Source organism: Cebus imitator, unplaced genomic scaffold (genome assembly GCF_001604975.1).
Source record: "Cebus imitator isolate Cc_AM_T3 unplaced genomic scaffold, Cebus_imitator-1.0 Scaffold23, whole genome shotgun sequence".
Lineage (NCBI taxonomy): Eukaryota > Metazoa > Chordata > Mammalia > Primates > Cebidae > Cebus > Cebus imitator.
The window spans coordinates 6,774,647-6,802,397 of NW_016107338.1; the positions used below are offsets into that span (position 1 = coordinate 6,774,647).

The 27,751-nt window shown below is 39.2% G+C and overlaps 1 long non-coding RNA gene across 1 annotated transcript in view; it reads right to left on the bottom strand.

Annotated features, from left to right (window-relative positions):
* Positions 1–830: 830 nt before the first annotated feature.
* The window catches only part of LOC119470129, a 111,080-nt gene continuing 84,159 nt past the window's right edge, over positions 831–27,751 (bottom strand). The window contains exons 2-3 of the long non-coding RNA XR_005199002.1: positions 10,006–10,089; positions 831–907 (exon numbers count right to left, since the gene is read on the bottom strand). This is a non-coding gene — a long non-coding RNA (uncharacterized LOC119470129). The remainder of the gene's footprint in view (positions 908–10,005; positions 10,090–27,751) is intronic.

The following is a 27,751-nucleotide window of genomic DNA, read 5'->3' on the forward strand; positions in this document are numbered from 1 at the left end:
TTTAATCCCAGATTTCTAGCTCCCATGACCAGACAGACAATAATGGTCATGACCAAGAAAATAATAATGGAGTCTCACCTGTGAAAGTTTTTTTTTTTTTTTATCATTTACCAAATGCTCTTGGGTTTGCTTTTATTTAACCCTCAGAAGAGCCCTATGAGATAATACCCTCATTTGGCAGATAAATAAATTGAACCACATGAAGTTTAAAAGTTCAAACAGGGAAGCAGGTTTTAGAAAGCAAGATAGTGAAGGGAGGCAGGGCCATTTTCTTTGACACAAAAGTTCACTTTTTGTTCTGATTTTTAAAAGAAATTAATACATTTTATGAACCCCTAACAGTATTGTAGGCTTTTGATACTACATCTAATATATAAATTGATCCTCAATGGAGGGTGAAAGACCATGGAAATCTTCATGGGAAACTTAAAACTTCTTAGAGTCATCTCCATAAACTGTGCATACTCTGACAATAAACACTTAGGTAAACTTGAGGGTGTCTCTTTTTAAAGATATCCTTCTTTTTTTTTTTTTTTCTTTTTTTCTTTTTTTTTGCTATATTGCCCAGGCTGGTCTTGAACTCAAGACCTTGGCTTAAGCAGTTTTTCCACCTCAGCTTCCTGAGTCACTGGGATTATAGACATGAGCTTATAGACACCTAGCTTAAAGATATTCTTGACTTCTTTAAAGAGATATATGCCTCTTTGATATCAAAAATCACCTAAAAATGTATGTAAGTACAATTGTATTAAGTACAGAGTAATCACTCTTGTTTAATAGCTTACAAGTTTAATTTTTAGATGTCAAGTTGACTTTTTTTGCATTTGAATGACAACTTCTTCAGGAATCTCTTTGTATCAGTTCCTTCCAACAACCAAGAAACATACTGGACATCTTATAAGGGAAACTGAAAAGAACAAAAGGGAGGATGTCAAACTCAAGCTTGCTGTGTTTCTTCTCTGGCAAGCTAAGCTTGGAGTATTGACATTCCATCCAGAGTCTAATTGCTCCTCCTAAAATCGCATTCAGAAAATTCTTAAACACCATTCATAGCTAATTCTCTCTGAAGATTTTCCCTTACAACCATTACTGCAGAAGGAAACAAAGAAAGAATAAAAGGGAGGAATTCATATAATATTTCAGTTTGATTTCTATGTCAGTTGTTTTCTTCAAAATAATCTGGTTTGTGAAATTAAATCATTGTATCATCTAGTCAGTTACTTATCAAGGTAGCCTATAGATTTTTATCTTATTTAGATGTTCAAAATATGTTGCTGCAACTCAATGAGTACAAAGCTTCTTATTGCTGAAAAATTTTATATTAACACAGATTACCTTATCCTGAGGGAAACTATTCCTTTTCCTTGTGATATTTCTCATGACCCAAAGCCAGTGCCTGAGCCTTTGCTAACCCTCAAGCATATATACACACACATACACTTACACTTTCTCCCACAAACTTCCTTTTTCTTATATTCAAAAATAGATAGCTTCAAACATCAGCTAATTCTTGCATATTTAGCCAGGATGAGGGGATTCCATGGACTGCTTCTGGCTTTAACAGTTTAAAATCTTATGTTCTGTTCCCTTACATTAGGTAAGGTTTGCTGTGTTGCTTTTATTTCTTTTCCTTTCATTGATCAAAAGGTTTCTCTAGTTATTATTTAGTGTGTACAGGGTGAGAGCCACCCACCCCTTACTTTTACATGAGCTGCATACCATATTGTATACATGATGCCCCCAGTGCAGCGGCCATGACCCCCGAGACAACACAAGTCAAGCCATACATCTTCCTGCCTACAGTGGCAAGAATCCAGACCTTGTTATCCAGGAGCCACTGCTTGGGGAGTGAAAGAATGAGGGCAACCAGAACAGGCCTGGCTCACTCACACTAACAGTAGCTTTCCAAGAATATGCTGACATTTCCGGAAGGTCAGGATGGGCAAGATCCAAGTTGGAAAAACCATGAACGTATTTAATTCATAATTTACAGGTTTTCATATCTTTGTTTTACAACATGTGAAAAATGAGAAATAAGGGACTAGCAAGTCTAACAAACAGAATATATTAATGTACATGTGTGTGCACGTGCACGCACACACACACACACACACACACACACACACACGCAAATTCCCAAAACTATTGCCTATATTGGGAAGAGAAAATTTATAAAAGAGAGGCAGACATAAAAGAAGAAATTGTTTATTTGTTTGTTTGCCTTTATAAAACCCATTTGGGAGAAACATCCGTATATATACATCAGTTATCTGGCTTGTCCCAGTTATGCTGATGCTAGAGATGTCCTTTGTTAGAAATTAATGTGTGTAATAAAGTTTTACATTTTTCATATGTTTTGAAGTATATGAGCTATATTTCTTTTGACTGCATAATTACTTTTTGCACACAAGAAAAATGAGGTGCTTTGCCCTAAGTAAATAACCTCAAAACAAACCAAGAATAACAGTTATATTCTTTTCATCTTCTAGACTGTGTACAATACATATTTCCAGAAACATTTTAAGTTACATTATTGTGACTTAAGAAAAAAATTTACATTGAATCCGAACTAAGTTCAGACAAAAATGTGTCCCACCCTCATGTGGATATTTGTTGCATGTTTGTTGAGAGTACAGACTAATTACAGCTACTAGTTTTTTTCCTAGATTGTATTAATTTCCAACGTGTTTTCTTTTTAGACTCTGAAGGTATCTTTTACTCATGATAAACCTTTGGGGGAAATAACACAATAGATTTAAGGTATTTTAAGTCATTTCTCTTTCTGGAAAGGTGCTTTAATAACTCCTAAGTTCTTGCCGAGGAGAATGTAATCAACAAGATTGTATGCTGCACTGATTACAATCCCTTTTCTTTGGATGAACTGTATCTTTAAGGCAAAGTATTTGACTGCTCCTAAAAAATGGGACTACCTCTTTTAAGCAAAGGAAATCAGCTGTTTCCTTCACACCTCAAAGAACCAATTTGGATCTTAAAAATATTTATGTGGAGGCTGTAAAATCTCAAATCAGGGTGCGGGGAGACACTGCTGCAAATGCTTATAGACTTATTAAAAGACCCCTAACACTTTTTAGTAGCTGGCTCCATGACAATTACCAGCTGGTCTGTTTTCTTTTCCTTCTCCAGTAATACTTATTATGACCTTGATACAAAAAAAAAAAAAGAAAAGTATTAAATTTGGTGAAGAAGCTCCAAGTGTTGCCAAGCTTGAATAAACCAGGAAAATAGTGATATTTTAAGTTGCTCACGATGGACTCTACATAAATAACACATCAATATCATATATTTTCCCCACATCTTTAGTGACTATAGCTCAAATTTTGTCTAAAACTTCTCATGAAAATAAAACAATTTTTATATCTCTCTGATTCCTAGATAAAAATCTGTATATGTATGGGAATGTGTGTGTGTACGTGTGTGTAAGCACATAGAACAAAACAGTACATGCCATACATACACATTACCAATCATTACCTCTGCATATTTGAATTCTCTCTGATTTTATTTTTCTCTATATTTACCTGTGATTTGAATTTTTCTGTAATAAATGGTTACAATTTTATAATAAGAAAAGTTACTAATTTTTTGAAGATTTTTATAAATATCTAGTAAGATTTGAGAAATGAGTTAAAGGGGACTTTTACATTTCTATGAAATTTTCACTGAGAAAAGGTATCTGTTTTAAGGACAGTGAAAACAGATGGGTTGATCTCCTAAGAATAAAAAAGAAAAGATAAAAACTCAGTAGCAGCCCTTGCCAGGCAGTAATCTGCCTGAGAGTAGATGGAAAAGAGAGAACCAATATAAGCAATCAGACAGGATTGATCTGAATAAATGGAAACCATATTGAGAGAAAAGAGGCTGGTGTGAGGAATGATGGTGGGGATACTTTGTTAGAGGCTTGTTTATTCATTCAGTTATTTGTTTGTTTAAAGAACTTGCCTGTAAATATTTATGGTACGATACCAGCAGCAAACACTGAGAGAAGTGGAGAAGCTAAAAAGAGATGGTTTCAAGTTTCCAGGTACTGAGAGTTTCCAGAAGGATCATTCCCTCCACTGATAGACAAAAAGGCTTAAAATTAACCATCACTCCTAGACAGTGTATTCATTCCTATGACTGTGACTTGAATATAATAACCTCAGAGAGAGAGAGAGAGAGAGAGAGAGAGAGACAGAGAGAGAGGGAGATGGAGAGAGGGACTGACTCAGTTTATTCCCTTTGTTAGTTGGTATCTACCACTGACACAGAAATTCTCCATCCTTCTGGTGGGTTATTGATGGTCAATAGGCCATGCTTTGTTCCATGTACCTTTGCTAAGATATTTCGCTGGGAATAGGGAGCTTGGATCTTAGACTCTCCATTTTGCTACAGGGTGTCACACAACTCTCCTGTCCACATCTCTCATGCTTATTTTTAGATATTGGTATAAAAGTCCTCAGTGATTCTCATTACCACAGGAATAAATCCTAAGCTCCCCACCTAGTCTCTACCTTCACAGCCCTCACCACTCGCCAACACAAACCTCTCTGCCTGGAGACCACCTTCCTTCTGCATTCATTGTCACCTCCTCCCCAAGAGCCATAAGTACCTGACATGCATTTCTAGCTTTTCAATTTTGTTCATCTGGCCTGAGGTACTTTTTCTAGATTCATCTGCTGCCTACCTTTAAAGATTCCATGGAAGACCTACAAAATCCTACATCACACTGAACAATGCCTTCCCCAAACCTTCATAGTCTAATGCTTAAAGTGCTTAAACTCCATCTATAAACTTCACTATGTCCAGGCTTTTAGTGCAGAGTTCTTATCTCTCTGCCTAGATCTGGATCCCGTCTCTTGGGAGATAAGCATTGCCAGGACAGAAAGAGAGTAGAGTGTGGATGGTCTACAAGGACACATAATGTGAATTACTTGCGGTTTTTTCTGCTTCCCTGTCATCCTCATATCCTGCAACCATGTAAGGGAATCAGGACATTGTTCCAGAAGGTGACCTAAGTGTTCACATCTGGCTGACCTGTCCTTCCAGCCTGCAGCTCTACAAGCCTGGAGCGTTTCAAGAAAATTAAGCTCAAGCTCTCTGCAAAAATACTTTCTGTTTCCTTTTGCCTTTTCCCACCTCCTGTTCCTACCCCCATGTCTCTCTACCATATTCCAATTGAGATTTGGACCAGTTTATACAGAGGGTTTTTCTTATGTACTAAAGCAATTCAAAAGCAAATAAAATAAACACTGTCACTCTCTCTCATAATAAAGAAATTCTTCTTATTTCTTTTAGTAAGAAAAAACAAGTTTCACACTCTAGGTTTATTTAGCTGGATAGAATCCAAAGACAGAGCTCTGAGTCAGAGGACAGAGTTTTAAATGATGACTTGTCTGTTTATAGATGAGTAATTGGACTTGCTGCACTGGAGCTGTGGGATGGTGACTTGTAGGTCTGATGTTTATTTACATAATTCACTGAATGTAACCAATTTTGAAATATAGCTTATAAATATTTAGAAAATATTGTTTCTAAGTACCTGCAGCATCTTTACAGTGTATCAGGCTATTTATTTTGAAACACTATCTCTTTTTATTGAGAGGTAAGGTGGATAGCTGAGCAGAGATGCATACAGAGTAGAATATAATTAATATTGTGGGGGAGAAGGAAAACAGAATGGCTATTAGATGGGGAACAATCAGTCCTCCCTCACAGGAAAGGCTTTTTTATGCAGATGAGGATGTTGCTCCTAGATATGCATTTGAACTTTCTACGTTTGGTTGCCTTGATTATATGTTTTAGTGGAAAAGGAATCTGTACAGGATCAGGAGGTCCTTCAGACCAAAACAATGAAGGCTTGGTGATCAATTTCAAAAGTGGCCACAAACTCTCCCCTTGCCCAGATTCATGTTTTTAAAATCAGGCTTTCCTGTTCCATCATTTTAACAGTGAAATCTATTTCTCCATCCCTTGAATCTAGGCTGAGGTTATGGCATGCTCCAGCCAACAGGTTGCATCAGAAGTTCATTGCACATGTTTTTAACGTATGCCTCAAAAGGCTTTCCACTTTCTGCTCTAACTCTGAAACCCTGCGCATTTGCCATGTGGATAGCTTAGTCTGGGCTGCTGCATGATGCGAGACACGTTGTCTCAGTCACCTTCATCACCCCAGGTGACAGCCAACCAACTCCAGAAGCAGAGCCACCTAGCTGACTCAAACCCAACCACAGATGCGTGAGTGAGCCTAGCCAAGGTGAAAAGAACCACCCAGCTGAAATCCCAGCCAAAATTGCAGCCTACAGAATCGTAAGCTGAACAAATATTGTTGCTTTGAGCCACTAAGTTTTAGGCAGTCATTTCAGCAGCAAAAGCTTAACTGGCACAGGTTTACAATGGCTCTGGGCATGAAACCACCCAGAATAGCACTTATGAGTCATAACCAATGTCCATTGCCTCCACTGTGGCCATTAAGTAAATCTTGCATCTACATGAAACAAGCAAGTCATTTATTCAATCAAAGTCTATTGAGTACCTAGTTTAATTCAGGTACTGTTTGTTCAAGGCTGCTGGGAATACAATAAAAACAAGACAGATCAAGTTTCTGCCCTCCTTGAGTTTATATTCTAGTGATGAATAAAGACAATAACAAACAAGCAAGTGAATATATAATACAATGCAAGCTAGCAAAAGTGCTCTAAAGATAAAAATAAAGCTAGTAAGGTGAATAGAGAGTAATGGGGGAGGCTATTTTTGATAGTGTAGGTGTAGAAGCCTTGCCAAAAAAAAAAAAAAAGATATGAGCAGAAAATAAAGTGCAGAAATGAGCTACATAAAAATCTAAACAAGGAGTATTTACCGTTTGCTGGGGCATTTTAAATTAAAATTATACTCAAGTGACCCCCTCAGTCTAGGACTCCTTTTGTACCTCTTTAAAAACATTCCATAATCTGTCTAGTACTCATACCTACATCATAATCAAATTTCACATTTTACATTTAGTGATGAAGTCATATAAGTTGCTGAAAAAGATTGCTGGGGGGGTTAAAAATTTGTAATGTGGATTTCTTAATTGTAGGCAAAATCCTATTTTCATAATTGTACATATGTATTCCTCTCATAAAATAGAAGTTATTTCTCTAGTAGTCTTTCACTCACCTTTTAAAAATATGCGTAATTAACTCTCTTATCCTTAGCAAACTAATACAGGGACAGAAAACAAAAATACCTCATGTTGTCACTTACAAGTGGGAGTTAAATGATGAGAATTCATGGACACATAAAGGGAAAAACACACACTTAGGCCTTTTGGAGGGTGGAGGGTGGGAGGAGGGAGAGGATCAGGAAAAATAAATAATGGGGTCTTGGCTTAATACCTGGGTGATGAAATAATCTGCACAACAAACCCCATGACACAAGTTTACCTATGTAACAAACCTGTACTTGTACCCCTGAACTTAAAGTAAAAGTTTAAAAACATATAAAATAATTTTTTTAAGAAAAATTCTCTTCCTTTAACTCCTCAGAACTGCCTCTAAGGTAAGGCAAGGATTTTTGTTGTTGCTATCATTGTTTTTGTTTGTTTGCTTATTTTAGTAAAAAGTATTATGTAAGTGACATGTTGTATAATAACGTATGTTTGCATATATATGTTTTTTGCAGCATTATTTACAATAGCAACAACTTGGAATCAACCCAAATGCCCATCAATGATAGCCTAGATAAAGAAAATGTGGGACATGTACACCATGGAATACTATGCAGCCCCAAAAAAGAATGAGTTCATGTCCTTTGCAGGACATGGATGAAGCTGGAAACCATCATCCTCAGCAAACTAACACAGGAACAGAAAACCAAACACTGCATGTTCTCACTCATAAGTGAGTTGAAAAATGAGAACATATGGGCACAGGGACAGGAACATCATACACTGCAGCCTGTTGAGGGGTTGGGGATAAGGGGAGAGAGAGCATTAGGACAAATACCTAATGCATGCAGAGCTTAAAACCTAGATGATGGGTTAATAGGTGCAGCAAACCACCATGTCACATGCACACCTATGTAGCAAACTGCACATCCTGCACATGTATCCCAGAACTCAAAGTAAAATTTTTAAAAATGATTTATGTTGTCTATGGTGAGGAATAAATCAAGCAAGACACAGAGACAAAACTTTAGAGCTCTTGTTCTATGTTTGGTTATTAAACAGCAATATTGAACCATTTATTTATTTGCAGAATTCTAAAGGCATCTAGCACCAAAAGCAAGTACATTAACTTTCCCCCATTTAACAATTGATATAAATCATCCTCTACAAGGGAACTAAATCTGAATAGGAATTCACACAATGGTTTAATAGAAGGTGAGGTTTAGACATAGAATAATGTGCCTAAGACTGCTGACAGTTCACTAAAACCTGTTTTTTTTTAATTTTCTGAGCACTGAGCTAGACTCTATTTTCTAGCCTACCTTTCATTTATGTGTGGTCATGTGACTAGGTTCCAGCCAATAGAATGTGAGCAAAAGTGTGCAGGGCCATGGAAAGGTGTGGTCCATAAAATGACTATAAGCAATCATCTCTTCTCTTTCCTTTCATTTGGCAAAATATTGGTACCCAGGGTAACCCTTAAGTCTGCATTAAAAATAGTACAACCTCCGTCAGCCTGGGTCCTTGAAAAGCTGCAGGGAGCATAGCTTCTATTTGCCTATACAATTAGAAAATAGTACACTTATTCTGTAAGCTATTCTATTTTTTAGGGGGTAGAGGATGGAGGGCTATTGTTTCTGCAGTCTATCATGTCTTAATCCATGCAGTATCTACCATTCTGCCATGCCATCCACACCAGAAAAACAAATGTACAATATTCTTCAGTGGTAATATTAAGGCAGGCAGTTGAGGAATGAAAACAACTACAAAATAAATGTCAACAATGAGTTTTATCAACACATATATCTTAAAAGACCTTGTTTGTAAACAGGGATTATTTCTTCTATGTATTTTTGAATCCGGACAGGCGTAAAAGTTGTTGACCAAATAGTAGACCCTCAGAAAGTACTGAACGAATAAGTAAGTGAATGAATGAAGTGGAATCTCAGAAGACTTGGTAATGTCAGGAAACACAGAGTTTAGCAAATGTTCCACTGTGACATGACTGTGAATTTAGATATGTTTCTCTCTCTGAGTATTAGCTTCTTTCTTGTGAAATTATGTGATTGGTCTAAATTTCTCCAAGCTGGGACATTCTGAGCCCTGTTTCGGAAGGTATCTGGTCCTTCCAGTAAAGAAATGAGCAGGATACAGAAGGTCTGAGGCTTCCATACTGTGAGAATGGAGTCGTATAGGCCTAGAAAGCAATGTCTCTTAGGATTCAAGCCACAGTATAAGCTACCTCTTTGACTTCTGGGATATTCCAGCGTAAGTACCTTCAAACCATCATGAAAAGAGAGCATTAAGTCTAGAAGAGGCTCTAAAGAGTATGTGATCTGAATTCCCTCACATCACAGATGAAGAAAATTAGAGCCTCAAACATTAAGCCACACAGCCACTCCTCCTAGCCAAGGTTAGAACTTAGATTTCCTAACTTGCAATCCAGGTCCTCTGTTAGTTATACCATGTATTTGCCTATGCTTAGCCTGATCCCGGCTTAAAATTATCTATATCCAGCCCTTGTAAAAAGAATCTGCTGTATTTTGTTTGTTCATTTGATTGGTTTAAAAGATTATTTTGTGTTATCAAGACCTTTTTGTGTATTTTTTTTTTCTTAATCAGCTTCACAGTAGTCCTCTAAATCAACTCTACTTCTTTTCTCCTATGATATGCATACTAAATATGTGTCCCACAATACACTAATCGGAAAGCTTTTCTCTAACACACTTCATCCGGCTGACACTACCAACACAACTTCCAAGCTTCTTATGTTCTGGACCAAGGAAACTTCTTTTTAACAAAATAGCCATTATGGTCAAGAGAGACAGAGAAAGTATAGATGAGTAGCCAGAGCTCAGTACCTGGGTTCAAAACCTGGTGTCCTCTCTTGCTTGTTACTGATGAGGGGTCAATTTACTCGATCTATTCGAGTCCAATTTCCTCTCCTGTTAAAACAAAAGGGATTTGATTGTAGTTTTGAGGACTTCCACACATATGCATATTCCAGTCCAAGATCTGGTGAGTTATAAGTCTTCAATAATTGTTACTTCTCTTCTCCTTCCCCTTATCAGTTGCCACAATAAATCATTTAAGCTACCTGAGGCTATTACTTCATCTTTTATATGGGAATAATGATGCTTAACTTTATAACCTCACAGGACATTTTTGATAATCAAAGAGTTGATGCATGTATGGTACTTTAAAAAAAAAAAAAAGAGGATAAGCTATTAAACAAAGACAAGGCCTGAGTATTAACACCTCATAATTATTATTGTTATTATTACAAATATTCAAGGCTACACCTGGCTCACCTGTCTTTATGAAGTTTAACATTAAGTCATAAAAGTCTTATAGGACAATCCTGCCTGAGCTATTTTCCAAACCAAACTGGTCATTTAACTTGCTTGAACATTTTTTTCTTCTTCAATGATCAAAGCTTCTGTTTCCAAGAATCTTTAAGACATGTCGAAAGCGTTTTCGATTGCTGTTCCTGAATTTCATAGCCTTTGCTATAGAGGACTACGAACAGAAAAGCTATGGTTCTCCTCATTTTCCCACCCCAAAAGTAAAATCTTTTAGTCTTATGTTCAAAAATGCCAATACTTTGCCCACTCTGTACTGCCTGCCAATTCAGATGATGTTATATCATTGAGCTTATAAATCATCAACTCTTTAAGACTGTGGACATCACAGTGAATATTCTATGCACTATAAAGCTAGATGGCAGGAAACGGCCTCAGAAGTTACCCAGTGTTTGTCTTTATCACTTTCATTGCATGGGTATTTCCTGCAAAACTTCCCATTTTCCAGAATATCCCACTCAATACTTTGACCCTGCTGGCTTAAGTGATCAACCAGCTATTTCCAATATTATAAGATTTTTTTAAAGTTATCTTTGCCTGACCACTCAATAACTTCACACTCTATTCTCCTGGAACTCATTCCCTTGGACCCCACCCCACTATGTCTTTGCCCAGAAGGTGAAGCCTAAATAAGCCACAATACAACCAGCATTAATGTGTTTCCTTTCCCTGCATCCTTTTCTGTTACTTCAAATGAAAGAGCCCTGCACTGTCAATTGACACTAAGCATCTTGCATGATTACTTGTCACTAAATTATAGCCATTAGACTGTCTTTCTTAAAAAAATACTCCTTATTGCTTGAACTTGTAGAGTCAGCAGGTTTCTTTATGGTGTTGTTCATTACTGTCTTCGAAGTAATCCTACGCACTGTAATCCCTCCCCAGTCTGAGGTTTCCCTTTCTCTTCATATAGTTTGCTTTTCACTGTAGCTGCCGAGCAGCATAAATCAATACAATGCGCACCATAAACACCACAAGTGCTAACCCTGCCAATTGGCTCTCTTTAATTGGTTTCAGCTAAAAACCTGTAAACCTATTTGAAGTGAAAACGCAGACAAATCAAAGGCAAGATGAATGACCTGGAAGGCCTTGCTGAGCTAGGGGGTTGTAAGCTCCAACATGGTATTTTTCATCTCTGTCATGGGTTGTTTTTTGTTTTTTGTTTTTTTTCCATTTCACTCTAGATCCTTTTTACTTCCCAGGTATTATGCTTCAGCAGCCTCCACATTCATAATTAGGGAAAGGAAGGTGTAAATACTCCAGAGGCCAAATGGTGCATTTTAGTGATTGTGCTAATGGAGGGGGCAACCTGAACAGAATAAATATTCCCCACAATTAGTGTTATATTGACAATTTTTCATGATTATCTTCTTTACAAGTAAACTCAAGTTCTGATGAATTGCCCCTCAGATGTCACACACAAATGGCAGATTTGCTGCACATTTTTATCACCATGCTGAGCTTTAAAAACCTATGGCTTTGTCTTGTTTCAAAATGCATATACTTTTTGATTTGCATTACTGCAGGGAGAGCCTGTGTTTCATTCAGATATTGCGGTTTGTTTATCAACAGTGACAACAGTGCCTCCAGACTGCCAGGTTCCCCAAAGCCTATCATTCAGGGGAGACTAACTGAGGTGACTGGCGAGGCCATTTCACCTGAGGGGTCCTGGTCAAAGATCTCTGGGAACGGCCTCTCCACTAGACTGGTCCTGCGTTGGCCACACTCCACTTTCTTCCCTTTGCCTTAGGTGTATGCTCTAGTCAACCAAATTAGTCACTAGTTCATGATCAAAGCAACTGAGCCTGGGACCCTTTTCTAGAAGGTTCCAAATCTTGTCAAGCATGCAATGGTATTTGAAAAGGAGAGGTTGTGTTCAACCAACAATTAAAAATGTATGCTAAAATAGTCACCGAAAAATCCCCTGGGTAGAAATACACCAAGACTGACATCCGTAAAAGGGCTTGTCAAAGAGTAAGACATCTGTGTATGCACACACCCACATGCAAACATACAACACTGGAGGAAAGGCGTTTTCTTTGGATGTGGGCTCAGACGCTCAGGCTGTCTCACAGGCAGGGTTATCTCTTATGCAATTGCCATATCCAAATTAGCATTTCAATAACACAATCATTTCATCTCACTCTTGAAACCACTTTTATCTTCCATTTAATTTTAATACGAGCTACAGTCAAATTTTAGGAGAGGCTACGTGCTAAGGCACCCCCAAACATGATTCATCTTATACCCAATTGAGTGAATACAAATGCAGTCATCTGGCATGGTCATTTAGATCTTTCTTTAGTGTTATTATATGATTCTCATTAGCAGCCCCGCAAAAGCTACCAGGTCAGTTTTCAAAGATCACTGTGAGGCTGAATTTCTAGCAATACCTTCAGGATGAAGCTGGTGGTACAAGGTCTATCGTGCCCAGGAATTAGATACTAGAAGATACCTACCAGGGTATTTTTAAACCTAACCAGCCAGCAGGGCATCCCTCTGATCCTGGGCTCAGAATGAGATACACAGAACATCTCCTTGTAACCTGTGCAAGCCAAGGTAAAGTAATGTTGTAACAGTGAGTCCAGTGCTCCTGGTTTTGATTGATGTCATCAATCTTATCTCTCTCTGAGTTTTTGTATCCTGTGATTGTGCCCATCCCTGCCTCCTTAACTTGCTCCATAGGTAACACAGGAACAACTTCACTTATTGTAGGCACTGATTTCTCCCATTTTAAAATGACTCCCCAAAACTTTTTCAAGCCAATGGATCACAAAATGTCCCATAATGCTGGTGTGTTATTTGTTATAAAGTTTTTCCCAGTCTATGAAGTTGCTGCTATCTAGATGTGGAGAAGCAGTTGGGTCTATGATACCTAGCAATAAACAACTGAAGAATTAGAAAAATGCTTTCTTTTATAGCCTGTTTTGCAAATTTACCAGGAATTTAAAAAATCACTTCCTCAATCCTGTTTCTATCAGTTGAGCTATTTAAAAGTTCATTGCCAGAGGACAGCCAGGGATTTCCCACAGGTGAGCTCAGCTGGATGTTCAGAGGATGATCAATTTTGTTTAGTTTTGTTCCCAAACACACAGAAACAGTTAGGTTTCCACGCACAGAACTACCTTTCTAGCTTTCTCTTCCCCTAATATCCCTAACTCCACTAAATCCAAAAAAAAAAATATGATCATCTGGGTTTTGGCAAATGCATGCAATGTTGGCAATCCCTATCTAATTGTAGGCTCATTTGAAGGAGATGTTGAAAGAGAAAGTCTTCTGATTTACTATTCCACTTTTTCTTTTTCTTTTTTCTTTCCATGGCTTATTTCATGTTTAATCTTTAAGTGAAAATAAATCTCTACAGGAAAAGTAAAATATCCCCTTAATACAAGTGTATAGATCGCTTAACCTTTTCATAAAAATAATTTTAATTTAGCTAAATAGCTTAAACATTAATGCTCCTTGAAAGAGACTACATGCAAGGCTGCAAAAGGTGAAATGGCTGTGCCAATTTCTAGCCATAATTAAAGTTTCATTATACCAGAGTCTTCACAATGTTAAAGCAGTATAACTTATGTTGGAATGAGCTGGGGGTGTGTGCTTAGAATGCGGGGCTTCTTGAGAATGTAATAGCGCTGCTTTCTGTGCTAACAGATCCCATTCATGTTCACTCCTTTTATGTCTGCCCTGAATCAAAAAGAGTCTGTAATAATACAGTCAGAGAACAACCATTAATGATGGACAGTGATATAGTTTGGATGTGTGTCCCGCCCGCTGTTTCTCATGTTGAAATGTGATCCCCAATGTTGGAGTGGGAGCCTGGTGGGAGATGACTGGATTATTGGGGGTCGATTTCTCAGGAATGGTTTGGCACCAGCCCCCTTGGTACTGTCCTCTCAGTAGAGAGTGAGTTCTCCTGAGATCTGGTCGTTTAAAAGCGTGAAGCGCCCCCACCCCCTTCCCCACACCGCGCTGTCTAGCTCCTGCTGTGCCACGTGATGTGCCTACTTTCACTTCATTCTCTGCCATGATTATAAGCTTACTAAGGCCTCCCCAGAAGCAGATGCTGCTAGGTCTGCAGAACCGTGAGCCAATTAAACCTCTTTTCTTTATAAATTACCCAGTCTCAGGCATTCCTTTATAGCAATAAGAGAACAGGCTAGTATATACAGCTTCCAAAAAAACACTGAAAACACCTTATTTCCAAAGGTAAATGCATTCTAGCCAAGCAGTCCCTTCAGAGTTCTAGCAAGTTCTCTTTCTCCTTCTATAATCATATGATTTGTTTGGAGAAAACTCATCTATCCACCCTTCTTTCTGATTTCGCCATTCTGTTCCCATCTACTCCATAAGGTCTGGATGTTGTCAAAGAGAAAGTGCCCAACTACCTTCTCTCTCCAGTCTGGTTAGTAATTCTGATCCAAATTTTCCCACCACAGTTCAGAACAACTGGCACCATCTATGTACTTTTGGGGTTTGTGTCTTTACAATTCAAATGAATTTGGAAAGTTTTCCCACATCTCCAAACGCCACTTTGCTTGTCGTGGAGAAGCAAATGAAAGGGAAGACTTGATGTACAGTCTTATTCCAGACATCTGCCCTTTCCTGTCTCCTTTTTGAATGTCAACCAAAAATATATTTTCATTTTTTAATAAAAAGAGTGCAGTGAAAGTAAGATCAGCTAAAATTCTGGACAGCATTCCCCAGTGGGGCTTCCAAAATAAATGCATCAACATTCTCATTTAGCACCACCTGCAAGGAAAGTCTATGATCAGCATTCAGGCTCGATAATGTAAAAATGAAGATTACTACTTGGGAAATAGGTTTCAGGATCAGGTCTACAGAGGATAGTTATAAACAACAGAAAAATTCTTCTTGCAGGTAGAGTCTTCAGAATACCTTACAAACATGCTATATTTGGAATTCATGTATTAGCTTCCTTCCCATTTGAGTCACACTCATTCTCCTAAATCAAACAGCTTTCACATAAAAGCTCAACATCATAAATTATGGAAATCTATTCTTTAACCATTCTTCCCAACCAAGGTTCCTTGAGATAATTAAGTCTCATAGAAAATGATTTCAGCCACTATTTTCTCAATTCTCCCAAGGAAAGTACTTAGCCAGTACTGTTCTAGATGCAGAGGAGATAGGTTAATTTATTACATACGATGGATGTCTTAGGGCATGAGGACTTAATCCTCTAGCAAATCTTGAGAAGGGCTGCTAGATGTTTCAAAGAGCATATAAATACCATCACAAATTAATTTGAATAATATTGCAAGGCCCTGTTTGTCCCAAGTATTACTAACCTGCCCACCACTATAAAAACTAATAGTAGAAGTAAAGAGATTAACTTTCCTGTGCCAAATGCTGACAATTGAGAAAGCCATAGAGAAGTTAACTAGCAAAGACTGAATTTGAATCCAAAGTCTGTCTGATTCTAAATTGCTAGGAGATAGAAAAAAAAAATCGATTTTCCTGAGAAAGATGGCAAAGAGTGGTAGGACTAGGGATCTGACAGAACTGAGGGGCTTGACGTACCTGCTGGAACAAGCAGGAGTGGGGAGCAGGTCAAGATGGAAGTCAGCTTGGTTAATGACAGCAACCAAAAAGGTCAAGTCACACAAGAAAAAAAAAAAGCCAGGAGGAGGACTGCGACCCTAAAGCCAGGAAGTGATTCAGACCAGGCACTGAGGTGCCTCTAAGGAGGCTACCTATATTGGAACCCTACGGTGAAAGTCAAAGTGAAAATTTAAGAAGCATTTTAAAATGGTGAGTGGATCCAATTTCTTCTTTCAAGGAAAGTAGTCTTGCACCACATAATGATGTTTCCCTCAACAGTGGACTGCGTGTATAATGGTGTTCCCATAAGGTTATAAAAGAGCTGCCCTATACAGGGGTATGATTTTTTAAATCTTTGATACCATATTTTTACTGTAACTTTTCTGTGTTTAAAAAAACACAAATACCATTGTGTTACAGTTGCCTGCAGTGTACTGCAGTACACATGTTGTACAGGTTTGTGGCCTAGAAGCAATAGGCTATACCATACAACCTAGATGTGTAGCAGACTATACCATAGTCTGTTTGTGTAAGTATAATGTATCATGTTTACACAATGACAAAATCAACTCATGACACATTTCTCAGAATGTATCCTCATCATTAGTCAATGCATGACTGTATAAGGATGTGAACAAGTAAAAGAAATCAAAATATACCATCCCAAAATATACTGTTCTGATATATTGATTTTTTTGAGCTGAAGGCCATTGAGGAAAAAGCTGCAGGAAAAGCTCTTTGACTGCCCTTTTTCTCTAAAAGCAGAGCATAAATTTTCCATGAGAAAGTTGCTTTCTCTGTACCAGGAAGAAGAGAACATCCTTATCACTGGAGAGAGGGAATCAAAGCTGAGATGAATTTGTACAAACCTTCTAAGATAATGTTCCACAAGTCCTCTTCTGTGTTTCCTAGTAACTTTTTCATAGCCCAAACTCATTTCATTACAGTCTCTAGCCCAAACTCCTTTTTATTCTGTCTTGTCACATCTCCACAAATATTTTATCATTCTTTGCTAAAATGGTATATCAGCTCTCAGGCCTATGCATGTTTTGGGGTCTTCATTTCTTATATAAGAACCCTCTGTGTACATGTAAAAATATTAACATCAAATACAATCTGTAAGCCTTTCCCCTGTTAATCTGTCTTTTGTCCATTTAATTTTCAGGTCCAAACACAAATCCTAATGGGATAAAGGAAAAGCCTTTCCTCCTCTACACAAACTTCTTTTGTTTTTCTCCACTGCTGATTCCAGCCTGCTTTTGATTCCCAAGGTATAGTGTCTCCAACATCACTCTTCAGTCCTAGTGTACAGAGTATAAAGAAGAAAGGGGAGCATGTCAGTCAAAAAAAAAAGAAAAGAAAAAGAAAAGTGGAAGCAGCACAATGTTGACTTAGAACTGACTGCCTGGATTTGAAAGCAGTGTTCGAGATAAAAGCTCATGGCTAAAACCCAATGATTTTCCTTCACGTCTGGCTGGTCATGGTTTTTTTCTCTAGATAAGATTCTATTTCTAAAGTTAAAAATAATTGTAGAAATTAATTAATTTGTAAAGAGAATAAAGCAATTGTATCCTCTGAAAGTCAAAATCAAAAGCTCTAGATAAAGACATCCATGTGAAACATCTCTTTCCCAGTTTATAAAATTATTTTGATGATAGATTCAATTGTTTGGATGCTGAGAGACTCAGGTAGCACTTGTTTAAAATTCTTTTCAACATTGAACTTAGTGGCATTGGATATCACAGACATGGTAATTTTCTTCTTGTACACTATTTTACTGAATGTAAGACTCCATAGATTGTAAAGCATACCATTATTTTCTCCACCACTAACCAAAAAAGAGCCACTATTTAAACTATAACCAACCACTAACTGTAACAGACATTTGGTTTTAGAGATTTAAAAATATCTGGGGGAGGAGGAAAGGAGCCTTGTCCTTTATTGCCCCTGGCTCCACAGTCCATGTACCTCTGAGGGAGTTTGAGGGCTACTATATTAAATACACCTGCCTACTGCTTACTAGGACAGCCCTGCTGAGGTGCCTAACACTGTCACTGCTTTTTCCTTCTTTGAATTAGTCTCTCAGCCCACTGAGAAGTGAGGACTGTGGTCTGTAGGTCTTGAGCATTTACCAGAGAGCTCAGCACCGGGCCAGGCACAGAGAAGCATGCAGTCATAAGCTTCTTCAGTTTATAAAACACTTTTACTAACACACTAAAGCAGCCACATGCCCTGGACTACCTGACACATGCCACACTCCCACAATAAGCAAGATAGGGATTATGATCCACATTTTACAGAAAAATAGAGGTGCAGCCAGATTCAGTAACTTCACTTGCCCAAGGTCACACCATGAGCAAATGGTCTTGCTGTTAGTAAAGCTCACAGTTTTCAACTCCCAGAGCAATACTGTTTCTTTTCCTGCTACCTGTCTTAGCAACCAGAATAAAGTTTCAAGTCTAAAGTTCCATATGGTGATTTCCACCTATTTGGAGACCAGGGAGTACCATAAGCACCTGAGATTAGTCTCCCAGATGTAGCTCCTATGTGGATGGCAAAGGGCATCTCAGCCACTTCCTCTGGGATGCCTGCTCCCAACTCCCTGCCCACCTAGCCTTCCTCCACACTGGAGGAAGTGGCTGAGATGCCCCATCTCTTAAGGCAGGAAGCAAAGGGAGTCACAGCCATGGGTTTAGGATTTATATTCCTGGCTTGAGCATTTTCTGAAGCATATGTATATATGTTTTATATATATATGTAAACATATATAATATACATAAGATAATATCCATAAATGTATACATACATTTATACATAAATAAATGTATAAATTTTTTATATTTATATAGATTTATATTTATATATTTATTACCTAAATTTATATATAAATACATGTATAATTGTATATACATATATACATATATAAATTTATATATAAACAGCTGGGTATTTATATATAAGTGGCTCATGCCTGTAATTCTAGCACTTTGGGAGGCTGAGGCAGGCGGATCACAAGATCAAGAGATTGAGACCATCCTGGTAAACATGGTGAAACCCCATCTCTACTAAAAATACAAAAATTAGCTGGGCATAGTGGCACACACCTGTAGTCTCAGCTACTCGGGAGGCTGATACAAGAGAATTGCTTGAACCTGGAAGGCAGAGGTTGCAGTGGGCCGAGGTCATGCCACTGCACTCCAACCTGGGCAACAAGAGCAAAACTCCATCTCAAAAAAAAAATTATATAAATATATATATATATACATACATTTATATATGTATATAAATACATATACATATATATTTATACATATATAAATATATTTATATAAATTTATGTATATGTATATATATGTATAAATGTATATCTATTTGTTAAAGTTTTAAGAAAAATGAATCTCAAATCCTTGAATACCTGGTTTGTCCTTGTGGACATAAAGAAGCAATGGCAACACCATAGAAAAAGTATGATTTTATGACCCCCAATATGCTTCTCTTTCTGAAAGAGAAAAAAAAAATAAAAACACGTTATCATTTTCATTGCTCTTTTTTTGCCATGAAAAGGGAGGCTTCACTAGCAGAAATCAAAACATTTAACTTATAAAGACTTAGAGAAGAAGAAGATTTTCAGGAGATAATTCTCTCTTGATTCAAATTCCTTTTAACCTCTCCCACTTTTTTTCAGAAAATGAAGAAAAGAATTCAGTTTTTTATACAAAGGATATTAGGCAGGACTGTGGCCATGATGGGTGCCTCACTGTGAGGACACACTCTCTATCCCATTAAATAATAAAATATGCTATAGAGTCTCACAACTCCTCAGACCCAGGGGACATTAAGCCAGGCTCATCAAGCACCATCCATGTGGAAAGATATGAATATATTTTTACCTGGCACATACATATTTCCTCTGCAGCTGCCCTAGAATCCTTGTTTCCTTATGAACTGACACTCCCTCCTTCCCAAAACAGACAAGAGAGAGGGAGAATGGGGGAACAGGAAGGAGGATCTAGTATCCACAAAAAAAACCCTCAGCATTAAAAAGTGTGTATTATTCTGAATAATGTAGTTCCTAATTCTTTTTTGTTTTATTTTGTTCTGTTCTCACTTGTAAGGTGAATTTTTAGGTGGCTTGATTTTAGTTGCTGCAAGCTAGGTTTGGGGTCGATTTCTGTTCTATTAATTGAAAGTAATCAGATATTTTATCTCTATTATAATTTTATTTTTCTCCCATTTTGACACAAAATTACCAAAATCTCATGCTTATGCAGTACCTTTTGAGGCTCATATGTGGAAGCCAAATAAAAATACAAATCACAGATTACATTGTGACACCCACTAATTGTCAGATTTTTGTGGAAGACTCTAATGAAATCCCATAAGAAAAGAACACCAAGCAGTGGATAAAGAAAAATCAGTCATTTCAACAACTCTGCTAAGAGCTTAAAATAGACACAGAAGAACACCCTAAAAGGTTTTTTTTAAGGCAAGAATAAGAAAAATCAGGAAGAGAGAAATGTTGGGATAGATAATAATATTCTAAGCATCTGAAAGGTAGCATCTATAAAAACTTTATGAGATGCGCTAAATTTATTCCAGACAAAAATCTTCATCGACTGACTGCCTATTAGATTGTCTTTATTGTCTTTCTTTCTTTATAGAGCTGTCACACAGAGATTCCTCATGCTCAACCAATCATGGAAGATTTCTTAAAAACCCTGGAGAAGAAAGAGATTGGTACATCAACCTAATCTGTGTAGATGAAAGCCCCTCCTCCTGTTCTACTGATACCAGCTGTAAAAAAAAAAAAAAAAAAAAAAAAAAAAAAAAAAAAAGTGTCTTTTATGAGATGCTCTTCAACAGAACAAATGACAAATCCCCCTAAACATAAAACACATTTCTCCAAAAGAAAAAGCACTAAACTCAAACCACAAAGCCCTCACAAAGTTTAAAAAAGAAGAGAGTTCTTTTGACTGACTGTGGCAAACTCTCTTTCTCCCAAATGCAAATGTGAAAAGAGACATCAACGCCACATTCTTCATGATTTAGATGTGCCAAGATTAAAAAGGTGAACTCACAAGTTTCATATTTATACCCCAGAAATACAGAAGTCACAGGGCCAGGTCTCTGCCCAAACACATGCTCCCTTCAGACCTGACCAAAGATACCAGTCTTACCTTATTCCCTACCTTGGACATGGTATTTCAAGACTGGCCAAGGATGAGACAAGATGTGAAGGGAGAGCTGGTTCAAAGAACTTCCTGGACTTGGTTTTCCTTCTGCCTTATTTAAAGGCAAGGAAGCGTTTCCATGTTACCTAACTTCTCCACAATGAGCACTATGGCTTTTTTTTTGCAAAATTACACAGGCCCTGGGGCTTCATCTTCCCTTCCCTGCAGATGAGCTTTCTGTGTGTTTATAAAGTAAACCGAGGCCTTCAGAAGTGAATGGTCTCACTTTCCAGCCCCACCCCTCCTCCTTTCTGAGACCCATTCTTCCTTCTCCAGACTTCACCTCTAGAGAAAAGCTCCCTCTTCGTGTTAAGAGACTGATGTTTGCACTTGAGGACCAGGCCTCTGCGGGGACCTGATCCAGCAACAGCACCATCTCTCACCTGTGCAATGGACTTTGCCTTCTCTACTGATGCTATTTTTTTTCTACCTATAAACAGACAGATTTCTTCCATAGTAAGAATATCAACTATTATCTTGAGGTTGTACTTCTTACCATATCTGTCACCCTGTTCACCAATTTTCTTTACACCTTCTTGGAAGTTAGTCTGTGTCCCACAGTCTGGCTTCCATTCCCTCCCTGCAAACTTGGTTCTTGAGTGGGTCAGTAGTGACCTTGACTTGCTACATCCACAGAGCTCTTTACCTTCTTCCTTTCATCCGTTTTCTCTATAGGATTTGACAATGCACCTTTTCCTTCTTTTGGAAACTCTCTCCTTCTTTGAATTCTGTAAGGCCTTCTGTCCGATTTCTCCCTCCATTTCCCTGGGTACTTGCTGGGCTTGTCACACTCTGCATGTTCACTCATTTTCTGAGTCATTTTCTGGCTCCCTCACCCATGCCAGGCTTCCAAAGGATCACTAGGATGGCAATCCCTGACTGTAATTTTACTGTTGCCCACCAGTCTCCACCATATCTTTGTTTATGCCTGAAATAACTTTCACAGAGAAGATAAACTCCATTTCACCTGAAAGCGTAAAATGCAGATAATTCTTGGAGAAGTAAAATACCAGAAATCTTTTTTTCCTAAGAGATCATTTTGATGGGAGAAGAAGGGGAAGAAGAAAAGCAAGTCAAACATTCTCTATCTCACAATTTTTTATTTATCACAAGTGGAGTCATAACAATTGTCCTCTCTATATCAGCTGTCAGAAAGATGAAAGTGCCCTAAAAATTTTAAAGGCTTTGGTAATATTATTACTAACTGGCATAAATCCAACTGGTAATGCTGGGTAAGCTTTTATACCTCTACTTTCTTGCACTCTTTTCTAAGGCATAGTGCAACCATTTTGAATAGAATACCTCTCATAATTTTATTTATCACCTGTCTTTGAAGATCTGCTGACTCATCCCCATCTGACCCTGAATTAACTAGAAAATTGACTCTCAGGAGAGGTGAGAAAGAGTGCATGAAGGCATAAAAGAGGCAGGAAAATGGAAATTCCTAGAGTAAATATGGGCTCAAAATCCATTTAGGTCCAGCAGGACTACTGGGGTAAGAAACATCTTTTTTCTTTTCTTAACACGGGATGTTTCTTGTATTAACAAGAAAAGATATGTGGCTGGGCGTGGTGGCTCACGCCTGTAATCCCAGCACTTTGGGAGGCCAAGGCAGGCGGATCACCTGAGGTCAGGAGTTCGAGACCAGTCTGACAAACACAGCAAAACCCCCACCTCTACTAAAAATGAAAAAAAAAAGTGGGAGTTGAACAATGAGAACACATAGACACCCAGAGAGGAATATCACATACCGGGGCCTATTGGGCAGTGGGGGGCCAAGGGAGGGATAGCATTAGGAGAAATGCCTAATGTAGATGACTAATTGATGGGTGCAGCAAACCACCATGGCATGTGTATACCTATGTAACAAACTTGCATGTTCTGCATATGTACCCCAGAACTTAAAGTATTAAAAAAAAATTATCCGTGCATAGTGGTGGGTTCCTGTAATCCCAGCTACTCTGGAGGCTGAAGCAGGAGAATTGCTGGAACCCTAGAGGTGAAGGCTGCAGTGAACTGAGATCACACCACTGTACTCTAGCCTAAGCAACAAAAGCAAAACTCCATCTCCAAAAAAAAAAAAGGAAGGAAGGAAGAAAAGATATGTATATGTGTTCCTAGTGTTGCACACTGTTCTGTCTAGGATCAAATAGCCAGTACTAAGGTCATGTGTTTGCAGTGGAACCATGCCCACCTTCTCAGAATGTGGAATGACAAGGAAGGCGCTGGGGTATAAATTAAGGGGCTGGTTGTCATCAAGTCACCTTGTTCAAAAACCTAAAATAACTATTTTATACTAATAAAGTTCAATAAATAGGTCTGGTCCATTCACACACAGAACCTTTGAGGCTAGGTGTATCTTTGCAACTTCCTTTGGCCAGTAAAACATGAGCAAAAGGAAAATACGGCATTTTCAGGCAGAAGTCATAAAAGTGTTTTTACAATTCATTATATTCTCTTATTTGTCTTCAGCAATGACAGAGGAAGTGCCCATTGGCATGGGTTCTGGGGTGGGATAATGTTAAGAAACAACCCCAGCCAACCCGTAAAGAACATGAAACATGAGCAAACCAGATTTTTTTAAACACATGTCTGGGCCTACACTGAATTACTATCACTCTCATCAAGTCTGGCATCCTAAGTCCTACCTAACTAGGCCCTTCCCTAGCTCTTGTATCCTTGTCTCTCAACATGCTCCAACATAAAACAATTTCATGAAGAGAGGCGTGGTGGCTGAGTAACAACTTGAACAGTTTAAAATAATGACATTTATTATTTCCACTTCCATGGGTCAGGAAACCAAACGTGCCCTAGCTGAGTCCTGTGCTCAGGAACTCCAAGTGTAAGGTGTCATCCAAGGCTGGGGTTTTATCTGAGGATTGGAGTCTTCTTCTAAGCTCATTCAGTGCCATAGGACTGAGGGCCTCAGCTCCTAGAGGCCCCCTTTCCCCCTGGGCAGTTCACAAAATGACTGTATAATTTCTTCCAGGTCACTAGGATAGTCTCTCTTGTCTAAAGGCTCACTTCCTTAGGTCAAATGCACCCAGAACAACCTCCCTTTTGATTAACTCCATGTTGGCTAATTAGGAACCCTAATTACAACTGTAAAACTCAGTTCGCCTTTGCATATAATATAACATAATCTCATGGGTGACATCCCATTATATCACAGATCCTGGTCACCCCACTCAAGGGTGTCATTGGGAGTCATTTTGGAATCCCGCCACTGTAGGAGGCCATTCTGCCTTCTCACTTCCATATGCTTGCTCCAGCTCCTCTCGAGACTGAACTGACACAATATCCCCTTAACTGCAAAGCCTTTTCAGTCTCCTATGATAGTCCAAGTATTTTTTTTCCATTCTTTATCCCAAAAACAGGCTCTACCTCCCCCAAAGTCTACCCTAAGACTGCCACCCACATGCAGAGAACACTTAGAGCTCTCTACTTCTCTCTTCTCTCATAGTCCTAATCACTGTATAGCCCATATACAATAGGAGGTCAACTCTTATGGCCTCAATCATTTATAAAACACATGTGTCAAGGCGATAAAGATTAATAGGGAAGCACCAAAATCAGTACCTATGAAACACCAACGTGGAGTGCAAGATGCGCCATTTGCAAAGGAAAATTACAGGCTTCCAAAGTCAACAAACTTCTTTCCCACATGGAGAATACAAAATAATTAGGGAAGTTGGAATTGTGAAAAAATATTTTGGTAATAGCTATTCAACAGGCTAAAATCTCCCCTCTTGGCAATGGGGACAGGATGCTACTATTCACCCAAACCTAGTGAGAGGGCTTCAAGGAATAGCCTGGAATTCTCACTATAGGTCTACAGCAGATCCACACCAAACCCACCCACATCTGAGCAAGTTCAGCAGCCTGTGAGTGAACTGCACTTCCCGCCAATGACTGGTTAAATGTGGGAAAGCCCGTGGACCAAATGTCACTTGTCCCCAAGAGACTCAGCCCGAGGTCATTTTAAAAAAGAATTATGTCCTAGAGAGGAGATAAGGGCCCTAGCAGTAAGAGCCTGGCAGAGGGAGTGAAGCTAAAGGCAGGTACAAGGAAGGGCAAGTCAAGAAATACATGGCCCTGGTGTCAAGAGAAGGGCAGGGGCTGTCTAGCAGGCAATCTCCGCACAGCTCAGAACTGTTTCCCCAGAAGAAAGCCATCTTTAATCATCTGTTACAGCTTCCAGCCCAGGGAAAGCAAAGCCAGCTTACAACACTGCCAGTCATGAAAAGACGGTCCTTTACTCTTTTCTCTCTAACCTCAGAAAAGCCTGAGATGAGTCTTAGAGTGGGAAGAAGATGAGCAAGGAAGGGAGAGGGGGTCAGTTGAAGGGAGGTAAAGACTTACCTCTGCAAGAGATAGAAATGTTGCTTTGCACTGGACATCCTAATGACTTTTTTCCCCTCAAAGTGGCCATTGGACTTCTATCACCTGAAAGTAAGTGAAAAGGCCATAGGACTCTGAGTTTTCATCCCGTTCAGTTATCATTGCGAAGGTTTAAAGGAAGAGGCAGGAACAAGGGACAAAAATGAAGTTGCTTGAAGGTTTCTGCTCCATGAGTCCTGTTTGTTCTTGCATAGGTTCTTATCTCCTGTCTCTTCATGTAGCTGTGAGCTCTTCGAGGAGGGGGCTACCGCTAGACACCAAGTAAGTCTCCAAGAAGTATTTTTGATTTTAGAATTCAAAGTTATGAATTAATATCACTCTTGTCAGCTGCATTGAGAACCAAGATGTGATCTTTCTCAACTTTTCTGAGAAAAAGACCAGAGCATATTTTGGTCAGAGTATACACCACACACACACACACACACACACACCCCTACCTCTTCTACCTCCTCAGGTCTTTTTGAAAACAGGCAGCACAATTCCTAGAACTACATGTATAGAGCCATGTTGTTTTTTAAGCAGACAACCTCTGGATCGCAAATGAAAGGCTGCACAGTGCCTCTCTGGTTACTTCACTTGAAAACAGGATCTAAACAAGAATTTCTGGGGAGGGACATTAAAGGGGAGTTCAAAGTGGGGACCTGAGATTCTCTGCAATTGTGCTGTGACTCAACCTATGAGAAGGCAATCTAATGGAGAAATTGCAACTTTTTCAGGTGTTTAGGGAGTGAAAAAAGAAAAGAAAGTGGATGTCTTAAATACCTACTAAGTGTGTTATAGTGGGTGTGTCAGCTATAAAGAAAGCCCCACACTGCCACTGATTTGATTGAAGAAATAAGTCATAGGCTACTTCAGTACCCTCAAACAAATAATTTAGGGGCAAAAGTCAATACATGTTTCAAAAATACACAAAGGAAACACAAATAGAGCTGTGTGTGTGTGTGTGTGTGTGTGTGTGTGTGTGTTCATATAGCTATAAATTCATTTTTATGATCCCCTCCCCCACTGCATTCCACCTCTGAAAAACAAAAAAACCAACTAGTAAAATTAAACATTGTTGAGTACAAAGGCGGCCGAGAGAAGCCGGCATGGGAATGCAGCTCCCAGCGAATGAGACGCAGAGGGCTAGAGGACTTCACGATTCCAGAGCAGGTTCTGGGTTTGTTTTTGTGGGACAGATGGGGCTCTGAAGAGAGGCCCAGGGAAGGAGCCGCAGGGCAAGGGACACCCAGGGGGTCAAATTGAGACGGGCCGGGGGTGGAGGGGCGTGGTGGAGGGGGGGCGCATCCCCACCTGAAACGTGCGGCCGGCTTGGAGGGCCCAGGGACTTAACCCCTCGGTGCTCCGAATCGGATTCTGTGCTTACCGCATCCCTCCTGCAACCCGCGGTCCACAAGTGCCCTGCCAGATGGTGGGGTGCCGTGGCAGGAACCTGGGTGGGAGTTTGGACGCCAGCCGGACTGACCGTCCCACGGTGGGAGGCAGAGTTGAAAGCAGAGAAAGAGACCATAAGGCCTGGCAGGCCTCACCTCCACAGAACTCAAACTGAAGCCCTTGCTAGAGAGCTTGGCAGCAAATACACCAGCTTGACCCCAACCAGGAAGATCCAGCTGGGGAAGGAGAGACGCCATTGGGAAGGCGGGGCCCATCTCACCTGCAAACAAACTCAGGCAAAAGACCACCACTCGGCAGCCTGACTGAACCCGAGAGAGCCCAGCAGCGCCCTCTACAGGCCAAAAAAGATACAGCTCCAACCGCAACAGAAAAACACCACCACTCAGAGAGGACTCCTGAAATCACCAACTTCAAAGATTAAAGGGAGATAAATCCACGAAGATGGGAAAAAAACATCGCAAAGATGATGAAACCACCAAAGAACAGAACATCTCTTCTCCCAGTGATCACAACTCCTCACCATCAAGGGAACAAAAAAGACAGAATGAATCTAACGAATTGACAAAAGCAGGTTTCAGAAGGTGGATAATAACAGACTTCTCTAAGACCATGTTCTAACCCAATGCAAAGAAACTAAGAACCTTGAAAAAAGG